Here is a 14,718-nt window from a genome sequence, read left to right on the forward strand (position 1 = left end):
GTCTACCCTCAGTAAAGCTACCATTGTCCATAACTTGGCGTCGGAGTCTTTATTGCTGCCGTGCCTAGCCCAGGATCCAGCGGTATACCTTCGGGGGGTTTTAGGCTAAACTACGCCCTGGCGTCACAAATACAAGGTGTTAATGCCATCTGCCCCTAGGGTAACAACATCACACCCCGCTACCACAGTTGTGTTCATGGGGCTGATCTTCAGGCTGTGTCTAAAATGAATGCCCTCTTTCTCTGCACTGGGGAGGTCTCCAATAAAATCCTTGACTCTGTTGTGCTCTAGTTAAAGGGGTATTCCAGGAAAAAAATTTGGCTCCAGAAAGTTAAACAGATTTGTAAATTACTTCTATTAAAAAAATCTTAATCATTTCACTACATATGAGTTGCTGAAGTTAAGTTGTTCTTTTCTGTCTAAGTGCTCTCTGATGACACCTGTCTCGGGAACTGTCCAGAGTAGAAGCAAATCCCCATAGCAAACCTCTTCTACTCTGTGCAGTTCCCGAGACAAGCAGAGATATCAGCAGAGAGCACTGTTGTCAGACAGAAAAGAATAACTCAACTTCAGAAGCTGATAATTATTAGAAGGATTAAGATTTTTTAATAGAAGTAATTTAACTGTTTAACTTTCTGGAGCCAGTTGATATATAAAAATAATTTTTTTTCCTGGAATACCAGTTTAATTCATGTTAATTTTATATAAAAAAAATCCATTACCCCATTATTGTGCTGGTATTTAGGACATTAGGGAATACATTTTTTTAAACAATTGCATCTAAACATAATGAATTCTTGGTAAGCAGGAATTTGGAAAATTATGAGGAACTGAAACAAAAAGTATTTTATTTTTACTTTACAATGTACAATGATAATTTTACCCATATAAAGTCATAAGACCCTTTTAAAAGCCACACTAGTAATGTGCATTAACTTAATTTTCTTACCACCAGCTTTATTTTCCAAGAGTGAACCCTGTTCGGGTCCTGCTGTTAGTGCTCGTGATCCCAACTGGAAAATAAAGCCGTCTGTAAGAAAGTTATCAGTGCCTTTATATAACTAATGGACATACCAGTGTGAAGGAAAAACATTTCCAGGGTGTAGCTTTAACAACAGAATGAGATTAGATGAGGCTCATATTGAGAGCCTCATATAATGGAGACAGGACCCCTCACTAGAGATGAGCGAACTTACAGTAAATTCGATTCGTCATGAACTTCTCGGCTCGGCAGTTTATGACTTATCCTGCATTAATGAGTTCAGCTTTCAGGTGCTCCCGTGGGCTGGAAAAGGTGGATACAGTCCTAGGAGACTCTTTCCTAGGACTGTATCCACCTTTTCCAGCCCACCGGAGCACCTGAACTCATTTATGCAGGATAAGTCATCAACTGCCGAGCCGAGAAGTTCGTGACGAATCGAATTTACTGTAAGTTCGCTCATCTCTACCCCTCACCTCCAGCAGGGCTGGTGCAAGGATTTTTGCCACCCTAGGCAAAAGCTAATTTGGCCACCCACTTGACTCCGCCCATTGGCTCCACCCTGTGACATACCCAACATTACTACTGCAACTTTGAAGGCCTTGGATATAGGGGCAAAAATGGGAGAGCTATATAGTATGCAGATGCCATTCTGTTATTTGTTAATCACCCTCACAAATATATTGATCAAGTTATGCACATTATTAAAGAATTTGGTAGCTTGTCAGGATTCATAATAAATTGGAATAAGGCTAGGTTCACACTACATTTTGTACTTACGGTTCCCGTATACGGCTGGGAGGAGGGGGTGGGGCTTAATCGCGGCGCCCTTACTCAGCCATATAGGGGAACCGTATTTAATGCATGTCTATGAGCCGACCGGAGTGAACCACAGCTTCCGGTCGGCTGCGTTTTCGGCCATATGCGGTTTCCCGACCGCAGGCAAAAACGTGGTCGACCGCGTTTTTGCCTAAGGTTGGGAAACCGCATACGGCCGAAAACGCAGCCGACCGGAGGCTGCGGTTCACTCCGGTCGGCTCATAGACATGCATTAAATACAGTTCCCCTATAAGGCTGAGTGCGGGTGCCGCGTTTAAGCCCCACCCCCCCTCCTCCCAGCCGTATACAGGAACCGTAAGTACAAAACGTAGTGTGAACCTAGCCTAAGTCTTGTCTATTGCCATTAGATAGAGAAGATAAAATAGATATTAGCGAGCTTCAAGTGATTAGATATCCGGATTTGTTCAAATATTTAGGAATAGAAATCAATGCTAGACTCCAAGATTATCTTAAAATGAAAACTAGTTATTGAGAAACGTAAATAAAAGATAGAAATTTGGTTAAAAATTGTATTGTCAATGGCTGACCGTATAGCTCTGGTTAACATGGTGATTCTGCCTTAAATACTATATTTTTTACAGGCATCACCTATTTATATTGGGTATAGGTGGTTTAAAGAAATCGATAGTATGGTAAATAAATTAGTTTGGGGCAACAAGACTGCACAAATAAAATGACAATATATGACAATGCCTAAGCAACCGGGAGGACTGGCCTTACCAAATGTTAGGATATACTACTGGTCTTCTCAATTTACACAAATAACAGGACACGGGTGCATTGTTATGGGAGTTCTACAAGGGAAAATTTGATTATCAATATGGCAATTTATTCGATAAAATTGAGTTGGGTGGTTTAGCGCAAGAATTAGGGAAAAAATTTACTATTCTTCATCAAATTGATACACTTTGGTTAAAGATTAAAGGGGTACTTTGCCCCTAGAAATCTTATCCCCTTATCCAAAGGATAGGGGATAAGATGTCAAATCGCGGGGGTCCCGCCACTGGGGACCCCTGGGATCTCGGCTGCAGCACCCACCTGTTGCGGCTTCCGGAAACGCTGGAGGCTTCGGCTCCCGACCATGGTGATGTGAGACAGTGACTTCACGACTCCGCCCCCATGTGATGTCATGCCCCGCCCCTCAATGCAAGTCTATGGGAGGGGGCGTGACAGCCGTCACGCCCCCTCCCATAGACTTGCATTGAGGGGCGGGGCGTGATGTCACACAGGGGCGGAGTCGTGATGTCACGATCTCACGTCACCGTGGTCGGGAGGCGTTAGGATGAGAGCCTCCAGCGCTGCCGGAAGCCGCAACAGGTGGGTGCTGCAGCCGAGATCCTTTCGATAGGGGATAAGATGTCTAGGGGCGGAGTACCCCTTTAAGAAAGAAATTGGAGTGAAGGGGAGTACAAAGTACACTCGCTTGTGGAATAATAAGTTTCGGGAATTTTATAAGATAGAGGATTATGGGTTTTGGGAAAAACATAACATCATTTTGGTGGAACAACTGATTAAGAACTAGAAAGTGGTTCGTTTTGAAAGTTTGTAAAATCAAGCTTCCTTGAATAGTTAACAGTGGTATAGAATGATACAAATAGTTCACGCTTATGCAGCAACACCTAATAAAGCACTATTTAACCCCTTAAGGACTGAGCCCTTTTTCACCTTAAGGACTCGGCCATTTTTTGCAAATCTGACCACTGTCACTTTAAACATTAATAACTCTGGAATGCTTTTAGTTATCATTCTGATTCCGAGATTGTTTTTTCGTGACATATTCTACTTTAACGTAGTGGTAACATTTTTTGGTAACTTGCATCCTTTCTTGGTGAAAAATCCCAAAATTTGATGAAAAATTTGAAAATTTTGCATTTTTCTAACTTTGAAGCTCTCTGCTTGTAAGGAAAATGGATATTCCAAATAATTTTTTTTTTATTCACATATACAATATGTCTACTTTATATTTGCATCATAAAATTGATGAGTTTTTACTTTTGGAAGACACCAGAGGGCTTCAAAGTTCAGCATCAATTTTCCAATTTTTCACAAAATTTTGAAACTCGCTTTTTTTCAGGGACCAGTTCAGGTTTGAAGTGGATTTGAAGGGTCTTCATATTAGAAATACCCCACAAATGACCCCATTATAAAAACTACACCCCCGAAAGTATTCAAAATGACATTCAGTAAGCGTTTTAACCCTTTACGGGTTTCACAGGAATAGCAGCAAAGTGAAGGAGAAAATTCACAATCTTCATTTTTTACACTCGCATGTTCTTGTAGACCCAATTTTTGAATTTTTGCAAGGGGTAAAAAGGAGAAAATTTTTACTTGTATTTGAAACCCAATTTCTCTCGAGTAAGCACATACCTCATATGTCTATGTTAATTGTTCGGCGGGCGCAGTAGAGGGCTCAGAAGGGAAGGAGCGTCAAATGGTTTTTGGGGGGCATGTCACCTTTAGGAAGCCCCTATGGTGCCAGAACAGCAAAAAAAAAAACACATGGCATACCATTTTGGAAACTAGACCCCTCGGGGAACGTAACAAGGGGTAATGTGAACCTTAATACCCCACAGGTGATTCACGACTTTTGCATATGTAAAAAAAATATATATTTTTTTTTTTACCTAAAATGCTTGGTTTCCCTAAAGTTTTACATTTTTAAAAAGGGTAATAGCAGAAAATACCCCGCAAAATTTGAAGCCCAATTTCTCCCGATTCAGAAAACACCCCATATGGGGGTGAAAAGTGCTCTGCTGGCGCACTACAGGTCTCAGAAGAGAAGGAGTCACATTTGGCTTTTTTGAAGGAAATTTTGCTCTGGGGGCATGCCGCATTTAGGAAGCCCCTATGGTGCCAGAACAGCAAAAAAAAAAAACCACATGGCATACCATTTTGGAAACTAGACCCCTCGGGGAACGTAACAAGGGGTTAAGTGAACCTTAATACCCTACAGGTGTTTCACGACTTTTGCATATGTAAAAAAAAATAAAAAAATTTACCTAAAATGCTTGGTTTCCCCAAAAATTTACATTTATACAAAGGGTTAAAGCAGAAAATACCCCCCAAAATTTGAAGCCCAATTTCTCCCGATTCAGAAAACACCCCATATGGGGGTGAAAAGTGCTCTGTTGGCGCACTACAGGTCTCAGAAGAGAAGGAGTCACATTTGGCTTTTTGAAAGCAAATTTTGCTCTGGGGGCATGCCGCATTTAGGAAGCCCCTATGGTGCCAGGACCGCAAAAAACCCCCACATGGCATACCATTTTGGAAACTAGAGCCCTCGGGGAATGTAACAAGGGGTTAAGTGAACCTTAATACCCTACAGGTGTTTCACGACTTTTGCATATGTAAAAAAAAATAAAAAAATTTACCTAAAATGCTTGGTTTCCCAAAAAATTTACATTTATACAAAGGGTTAAAGCAGAAAATACCCCCCAAAATTTGAAGCCCAATTTCTCCCGAGTACGGCGATACCCCATATGTGACCCTTAACTGTTGCCTTGAAATACGACAGGGCTCCAAAGTGAGAGCGCCATGCGCATTTGAGGCCTAAATTAGGGATTGCATAGGGGTGGACATAGGGGTATTCTACGCCAGTGATTCCCAAACAGGGTGCCTCCAGCTGTTGCAAAACTCCCAGCATGCCTGGACAGTCAACGGCTGTCCGACAATACTGGGAGTTGTTGTTTTGCAACAGCTGGAGGCTCCGTTTTGGAAACCGTGGCGTACCAGACGTTTTTCATTTTTATTGGGGAGGGGAGGGGGGTTGTATAGGGGTATGTGTATATGTAGTGTTTTTTACTTTTTATTTTATTTAGTGTTAGTGTAGTGTAGTGTTTTTAGGGTACAGTCACATGGGCGGGGGGTTCACAGTAGTTTCTCGCTGGCAGTTTGAGCTGTTGCAGAAAATTTGCTGCAGCTCAAACTTGCAGCCGGATATTTACTGTAATCCTCCGCCCATGTGAGTGTACCCTGTACGTTCACATTGGGGGGGACATCCAGCTGTTGCAAAACTACAACTCCCAGCATGCGCTGAGAGACTGTACATGCTGAGAGTTTTAGTTTTGCAACAGCTGTAGGCACACTGGTTATGTATCACGGAGTTTGTGACCTTACTCAGTGTTTCAAAACCAGTGTGCCTCCAGCTGTTGCAAAACTACAACTCCCAGCATGTACGGTGCATGGTGTAAGGTGACTGCTGGGAGTTGTAGTTTGCAACAGCTGGAGGCACACCGGTCGTGAAACAATGAGTTAGGTAAAAAAAAAACTAAGTTTCACAACCAGTGTGCCTTCAGCTGTTGCAAAACTACAACTCTCAGCAGTCACCGACAGCCAACGGGCATGCTGGGAGTTGTAGTTATGCAACCAGCAGATGCACCACTACAACTCCCAGCATGCACTTTAGCTGTTTGTGCAAGCTGGGAGTTGTAGTTATACAACAGCTGAAGGTACACTTTTCCATAGAAAAAATGTGCCTCCAGCTGTTGCAAAACCATAAGTCCCAGCATGCCCATAAGGGAATGCTGGGAGTTCTGGTGGTCTGCCTCCTGCTGTTGCATAACTACAGCTCCCAGCATGGCCTTTTTGCATGCTGGGAGCTGTTGCTAAGCAACAGCAGGAGGCTGTAACTCACCTCCTGCTGCTGCTCCATCGCAGGCTGTCCCTCGCCGCCGCCGTCGCTCCTGGGGCCCCGATCCCAACATGGACGCCGGGGATCGGGGTCCCCAGCACCCGGGGTCGTCTTCCCGCACCCGCTCGCGCCCTCCGGAAGAGGGGCGGAGCGGGTGCGGGAGTGACACCCGCAGCAGGCGCCCTGATTGGTCGGCCGACATGGGGGGGCATAATGACCCCCCTGGGCGATATGCCGGGATGCCTGCTGAAAGATTTCAGCAGGCATCCGGCTCCGGTCCCCAACCGGCTAGCGGTGGGGACCGGAATTCCCACGGGCGTATGGATACGCCCTGCGTCCTTAAGAGGTTAATATTAAGTCTCACTACCGATGTCTGCAACAGGTCCCACCTTAAAAATGTGGGAAGCTGAAGTAGAAACGATTAAAAATATGGAAAAATATAGCGGTACATCAGCTGAATTATTAGTACAATGGAGGAAAGTATGGAATTTTTGGCAGGATTAAATAGGGTTAAGGGAAAAAAATTTGAGAGGAAGGAAGGAAGGGGAAGGAAAGAGAAGAGGGGAAGGAAAGGGGAAAGAGGGAATTTTGGGTGGTTGGGGTGGGTATGGGGTTTAAAGATTAAAAATTGGTTTTATAGCTGTGTCTATTCATATTACGGTTATACTTTTATTTAGTCTAATCATTTTGGAGATAGCAATTGCAATTTTATAACTGTAAATCAATGTTTGTTTTTCTAATAAAGAATACAGTGATCCCTCAACTTACAATGGCCTCAACATACGATAGTTTCAACATACAATGGTCTTTTCTGGACTATTGTAAGTTGAAACCAGACTCAACATACAATGTACAGACAGTACAGATCTGTGAAACATGTCAATGAACTGACCAATCAGAATGGACATTCACTGGTAAAACTCCTGTATTACTGAAGCGTATGCACTGACTGGTGTCTGGTAGCGCCCCCTACAGTACAGGGAGGTATTACATGTTCTGTACACTTTACCTGTACCAGGATTACCTGCTCTTTTGGACACCAGGTGAGGGCGGCTCCATGTTACTTTTTTAGGACACTGTATACTGTACAGGACCCTGAAGAAGCTCCTGTCCTCTACATAGACCAGTGTTTCCCAAGCAGGGTGCCTCCAGCTGTTGCAAAACTACAACTCCCAGCATGCCCGGACAGCCTTTGGCTGTCCGGGCATGCTGGGAGTTGTAGTTTCTCAACAGCTGGAGGCTCCCTGCTTGGGAAACACTGACATAGACAGTTATTTACAGCTCCCAGCAGATCTTTCTTACTTTTATATGTAAGGATTTGCTTTATCTATATTAGTTATCTACTTATTTTTCTTTAATCCTCACTTTTTCCTATTTTCGGATGACATTTTGGTGCCTTTAGAACCAATTACCAGGTTTCCATAGAGTTCTGGTCTCAACGTGCAATGGTTTCAAGATACAATGGTCGTCCTGGAACCAATTAATATTGTAACTTGAGGGACCACTGTATTATATAAAAAAAAAACTTACTACTGGGGTGACACACTAACAAACCTCTTCCTCATGTAATCACCTTACTACTGGGGTGACACACTGTAACAATCCTTCTCCTCATGTAATCTCCTTACTACTGGGGTGACACACTGTAACAATCCTTCTCCTCATGTAATCTCCTTACTACTGGGGTGACACACTGTAACAATCCTTCTCCTCATGTAATCTCCTTACTACTGGGGTGACACACTGTAACAAACCTCTTCCTTATGTAATCTCCTTACTACTGGGGTGACACACTGTAACAATCCTTCTCCTCATGTAATCTCCTTACTACTGGGGTGACACACTGTAACAATCCTTCTCCTCATGTAATCTCCTTACTACTGGGGTGACACACTGTAACAATCCTTCTCCTCATGTAATCTCCTTACTATTGGGGTGACATACTGTAACAATCCTTCTCCTCATGTAATCTCCTTACTATTGGGGTGACACACTGTAACAATCCTTCTCCTCATGTAATCTCCTTACTACTGGGGTGACACACTGTAACAATCCTTCCCCTCATGTAATCTCCTTACTACTGGGGTGACACACTGTAACAATCCTTCTCCTCATGTAATCTCCTTACTACTGGGGTGACACACTGTAACAATCCTTCTCCTCATGTAATCTCCTTACTACTGGGGTGACATGTGACCTTCACTCCAGCTCAGCTCCGCCTCCTCCACAGCATCATCCCAGGTCCTTCAACCACCATTTCTTCTGTCCTGCATGGCTCAGCTCCGCCCCCATTTACTGGTCACATGATTGTGACATTATCACAGGTCCTATACCTCCAGGGTCTAGAAGGTCGGTTGGGGGAGGAGGTACGTAAGTATAATTCTAGGAGGGAGGAACACCCATAATTAAAAACACATGAAAGTATGCAGAGCATATGAATGTAATCCTACCTCAACCCCCAGCTCATGCTCAATAGCATACAGAGGTGAAGACAGTCCCATATGCATATAAATGAGAGACGCCAGAACTTACAGTACTTAAATAGATGTTAGTAGCCAGTGATAGCCCCAAAACATACCATGTATATATATATGTAAAGTGTTCAGTGCAAAAATAGTAATGGATAATAATGAAGATATAAACATACCCAAAAAATTATAATGAATATGTGTCCAATATAAATAGTAACACTGGGGGAGAGTCTCAAAGAATTTTGCGCCCAAAAAAAAAACAAAACTATTTTGCGCCAAAATTTTGGCACGTAAAGTATCAACCACATTTTCAAAGAGCTTTGTGCCGCGGTTTACACTGTTGACGTCAGTTTTGTCCACGTATATTGTCTTCTTTACATGATATTTTCAAAGGAGTGAGTCCAGTTTACATCAAAAATTTCACACCAGCTTTTTGATAGTGTAGAAATCAACAGAAATGGTTGTAGTTTTATTGTTTTTGTTTCTTAATTTATTTTTTTTTTTATTTTTTTTTGGGGGGGGGGAGGTGCTATTTAAGTAATTATGAAAAAAAAAAGAAAATAAATAGTTATTATTGAAAAATGTTACTAAAAATATATATTACACATCTATATATATATATATATATATATATATATATATATATATATATATGCTTTGTTTGTTTTTTTTCCTTGGTCACCGTACCTGCACTCACATTTAATCTCACAATAACCACTGTGAAAACAATCTAGCAAATACTCATGGTTAGTATAGTGTCTAGATATGAGATGAAACCCAAGCTCTGGCAATAGAAATGAACCAAGTATAAGGACGGCTTCACCAAGAGTTAAAGGGGTAGTCCAGTGGTGAAAAACTTATCCCCTATCCCATGGGTCAGCAACCGCGGCTCCGGAGCCGCATGTGGCTCTTTTACTCCGCGAGTCTGTCCCGGTCACCCTCATTCCGGGACAATGCAGTGTCCCGGAATGATCTGTCACAGCGTCGTCGGTTTACTTACCTGCCCTGGTGCCATCGGAGCCGAGTCTCTTCTTCCGGGGCCGCACGGATCCTCACTGTCATGTGACAATGTAACGTCACATGACAGTGACATCGCCGGCCTGCGCCTCAGTCGAGGAGCACCATGGCAGCGGTAGCGTTAACCCCTCACCCCGTGGCAGCATTAACCCCCCTCTCCCCAGTGCATTAACCCCCCTCTCCCCAAAAAAAGCCCACCCCGGCAAAAATATATTTTACATTGTTAAAGGGTAGCTCCCACCATCCTATTTTTTTTTGCTAGCCTGTTCTCCAACCCCCCCACCCCCCCCCCCGCTACGGCACTAGCACGTTCCCTTCTCCCCCTCCCCCCCCCCCCCCGCCCCACATACCCCGTTCCCTCATTACACTTGCAGTTACTGCAGAGTCCAGCAGCGGGCGTGCAGGGACAGTGGCAGCAACGAGGCGGCGACAATGTGCGGGAGGAGTGGCCTTCCAGCCAGTGGCAGGGGAGCCAATGCGCTCGCTCCCGCCTGTCTGATTGACAGGCAGGGAGCGAGTGCAGCCTAACTGAAAAAGGACTGATTGCCACTCCAAAATCAGTCCTTTTTCAGTGGCCGGTTTTTAAATGTAAATTAAACCTTTTTAATGAAAAAGATAAAAATAAAAGTATTTTAGAGATATGTTGTAGTACATAAGTACTACATCATATCAAAAAATAAAATTGGTGACAGTGCCCATTTAAGTGAAAGTCCTTTTTTTCTTCAGATTGACAGCTGACTGCATGATCCTGTATATATAGCATTAAGGTAAGAAACAATATATGCAGTGTTATATTTGTTTTAAATGTCGCAATGGTTTTGCGGCTCCCAGTTTTTTTTTTTTCTTCGGAAACGGGTCCAAGTGGCTTTTTTGTCTTAAAGGTTGCAGACCCCTGCCCTATCCTAAGGATAGGGGATAAGTTTGAGATTGCGGGGGGTCCGACCGCTAGGGCCCCCTGCGATCTCTCTGTTCGGGGGCCAGGCTCTCTGGCCAGACAGCGGGTGTCCACCACCGCACGAAGCGGCGGCCGACACGCCCCCTCAATACATCGCTATGGCAGAGCCAGAGGTAGCCGAAGGCAGCGCTCCGGCTCTGCCATAGAGTTGTATTGAGGGGGCGTGTCGGCCGCCGCTTCGTGCGGAGGTCAACACGCCCCCTTTCCCCGGGGGGCTGTCGGGGCCCCGTACAGGAGATCGCAGGGGGCCCCAGCGGTCGGACCTCCCGCAATCTGCAACTTATCCCCTATCCTTAGTATAGGGGATAAGTTGTTCACCACTGGATATCTCCTTTAAGGGGACAGCTTTCCCCACACGTTCAGTCACCCGCTACGGCAGCTTCCTGCAATGGGTGCTTCCTGTTAAGCACACATTGCAATTTTCTTGGCGTGTTTTACGTCCAATATTAGTCTTTGGTGTTGATTCCCTAAAAAAAAAGCTGTAGTCTCAGCATGCTGCGATTTTAGAAAACTCCACTGTGTTAAAAAAGCCAAAGGGGAAAAAAAACAATGTTTTATTTATTTATTTTTTGCTAAATAAAGGGGAAAACCCAGCTATAAAGCAAGGTTCTAAGGCAAGAATATTTTAAATATTCTTTTTTTTTTGGTCATCAAACTCATGCATTGTCAATAACAAAACTATAAAACTAAAAAAAACTGTTTCACTCTGTATAAAATCTGAGGATTATGGAGGGACAGTATCACACATCAGATCATCAAAAGCAAATTCATTATTACTATACTCAATACTGAACACAGTTTATCAGATTAAGAAATAGATGTCCCAATTGGTAATGATTCAAAACGTTTGCATCCTAATTTCTGGGAGCAACGCACATAAATATTCTCTTTATCACAGATCATTATTGGTTGTATTGCAAAAAAAAACAAACCCCAACATCCTCCCAGCGTCATCTGTGGGCGGCTAACCAGCCGTCTCATTACATCCTAATAAATGCTACTTAATGAAAGCAAAGACGACTGGAGGGGGAGATAGCAATTAGTTTCCAGTAATCAATGACCTCTCTAATCATGAGCCAGGCCGGGCTGGAGGTGAAGATGTGGCTGAGTTTGCTTCAGCTAAAATACACAGGCAAAGAGATGAAAGGGTTAATTTCCTATAGGGAATACCCATAATGCTCTTCTCGCCAGATACTAGTAATGGTATATCTGACTAAATAAAATTAGCAAAGATAACCTCCAAATACAGAATACATTAAAACCAATGGCCACATTTTTATACCATGTCAGTTTAAAGTCCATATCATGTTATTGTAGAAGATTTGGCAAAATTAAACTCATCAAGAGTATTCAGGTTAGGTGCATTGAGCTTCTCTGGGGTTATCCAGGATTAGAAAAACTGAGCTGATTTCTTCCAAACACAGTGCCACATCTGCCCTCAGGTTATGTGTAGTATTGCAGCTCAGTTCCATTGAAGGGAATGGAGCCAAGTTGTGATACCGCACAGAACCTGAGGACAGATGTGGTGCTGTTTTTGGAAGAAATCACCTGTTTTTCTATTCCTGGATAAGCCCTTTAAGAGCCTCCCAGCCCCTGCTCTCAGCTGTGAGTGACAGTTCTAGCTTCCAGTTAGGAGTCATAGCCGATAGAAGGGGCCATGTAAGCTCCATGCACCTAACATGAAGACCCCGCCTTATGGACACTTACTATAGCTGCAGACAAGACATCAAACAACATTTTCTTGGTCATCCAAGATGCAGAAGGTATTCTTCTATTCTCCCTTTCCTGGCCTCTGTATAGGTCTTTAAGCTGTTTTGATGAATACAAAATGCCGACAGACTCTATTAAAGTGTTACTGTCACTTAAAAACAAATTGGCATGTCACACAGACATTTCAAAAGTTTTGATCTCCCAGCCACGTGAGAAGCTCCCAGCCACGTGTTTCTCCGAGTTATATCTAGCAATTGGTGGGAGTCTCAGTATTGAGACCCTGACCAATCAAATCTTGTGATACGAGTGACATACTGAAAAAAATATACAGCACAGCATTAAGAAATAGGACTTCTTCACACTCCAGAAGTATAGGATAAGATATTATTTATGGTATATGTAAAGTGGGAGGCTACACACTAAAAAGGTGATGATAACTGGACCAAGGTACTGGGTTGCACTTTACCCATAGCACCGAACAAATAGTAATAAAAACATAGATGAATCAGACCTCAGGGTACAGTTAGCAGTTGGTAGATGTAGCAATGGGAATAAAAGAGATGGGGCTGGTAACAAATATAAATGCTTTAATGGATAAATATGCAATAAAATATGCAATAAAAAACTAGTGTCTGAGCAGGGCCCTTTCTGCAGAACCAGTTAGATATAGATTATGCAAGCAATAGATTAAATGAAATACTATACATAAAAAATGATGTAGTGTTCAATAGGGTAAAAGAATGACATGCCCCTTTGCTGGATTATAAAATAATGCCTTGGGGTAGTTAATCACATTGGAGTTGGTAGAGTAACAATGTGATCGGCTATGGTTGTCATCAATAGCGACAGTCTAGAAAGTTTTAACTGCCCAGAGGCTCTGGGATTAGCACATATACAGTGGGGATCAAAAGTTTGGGCACCCCAGGTAAAAATTTGTATTAATGTGCATAAAGAAGCCAAGGAAAGATGGAAAATTCTCCCAAAGGTATCAAATTACAGATTAGACATTCTTATATGTCAACAAAAGTTAGATCTTATTTCTATTATTTACACTTTCAAAATAACAGAAAAGAAAAAAATGGCGTCTGCAAAAGTTTGGGCACCCTGCAGAATTTATAGCATGCACTGCCCCCTTTGCAAAGCTGAGACCTGCCAGTGTTATGGATTGTTCTCAATCATCATCTGGGAAGACTAGGTGATGTCAATCTCAAAGGTTTAAAATGCCCAGACTCATCTGACCTTGCCCCAACAATCAGCACCATGGGTTCTTCTAAGCAGTTCTCTAGAAATCTGAAACTGAAAATAGTTGACGCTCACAAAGCTGGAGAAGGCTATAAGAAGATAGCAAAACGTTTTCAGATGTCAATATCCTCTGTTCGGAATGTAATTAAGAAATGGCAGTCATCAGGAACAGTGGAAGTTAAAGCAAGATCTGGAAGACCAAGAAAAATATCAGACAGAACAGCTCGCAGGATTGTGAGAAAAACAATGCAAAACCCACGTTTGACTGCACAATCCCTCCAGAAAGATCTGGCAGACACTGGATTTGTGGTACACTATTCCACTATAAAGAGATACTTGTACAAATATGGTCTTCATGGATGAGTCATCAGAAGAAAACCTCTTCTATGTCCTCACCACAAAAATCAGCGCTTGAACTTTGCAAATGAACATATAGACAAGCCTGATGCATTTTGGAAACAAGTTCTGTGGACCGATGAGGTTAAAATTGGAATTTTTGGCCAAAATGAGCAAAGGTCCGTTTGGAGAAGAAGGGGAACAGAATTTAATGAAAAGAATCTCTGTCCAACTGTTAAGCATGGGGGTGGATCAATCATGCTTTGGGGTTGTATTGCAGCCAGTGGCACAGGGAACATCTCACGAGTAGAAGGAAATATGGATTCAATAAAATTTCAGCAAATTTTGGATGCTAACTTGATGCCATCCGTGAAAAAGCTGAAGATAAAGAGAGGATGGCTTATACAAATGGATAATGATCCTTAACACACCACAAAATCCACGGGGGATTACATCAAGAGGTGTAAACTGAAGGTTTTGCCATGGCAATTCACAATCTCCTGACCTCTACATAATTGAAAATCTATGGATAGACCTT

At 42.8% G+C, this 14,718-nt stretch overlaps 1 long non-coding RNA gene across 1 annotated transcript in view; it reads left to right on the forward strand.

Annotated features, from left to right (window-relative positions):
* The first annotated feature begins 8,746 nt into the window (after positions 1–8,746).
* LOC130291016 (uncharacterized) overlaps positions 8,747–14,718 on the forward strand; it is a 73,897-nt gene continuing 67,925 nt past the window's right edge. Inside the window, exons 1-2 of the long non-coding RNA XR_008847767.1 lie at positions 8,747–8,815; positions 10,664–10,704. This is a non-coding gene — a long non-coding RNA (uncharacterized LOC130291016). The remainder of the gene's footprint in view (positions 8,816–10,663; positions 10,705–14,718) is intronic.

This window comes from Hyla sarda, chromosome 1 (genome assembly GCF_029499605.1).
Source record: "Hyla sarda isolate aHylSar1 chromosome 1, aHylSar1.hap1, whole genome shotgun sequence".
Lineage (NCBI taxonomy): Eukaryota > Metazoa > Chordata > Amphibia > Anura > Hylidae > Hyla > Hyla sarda.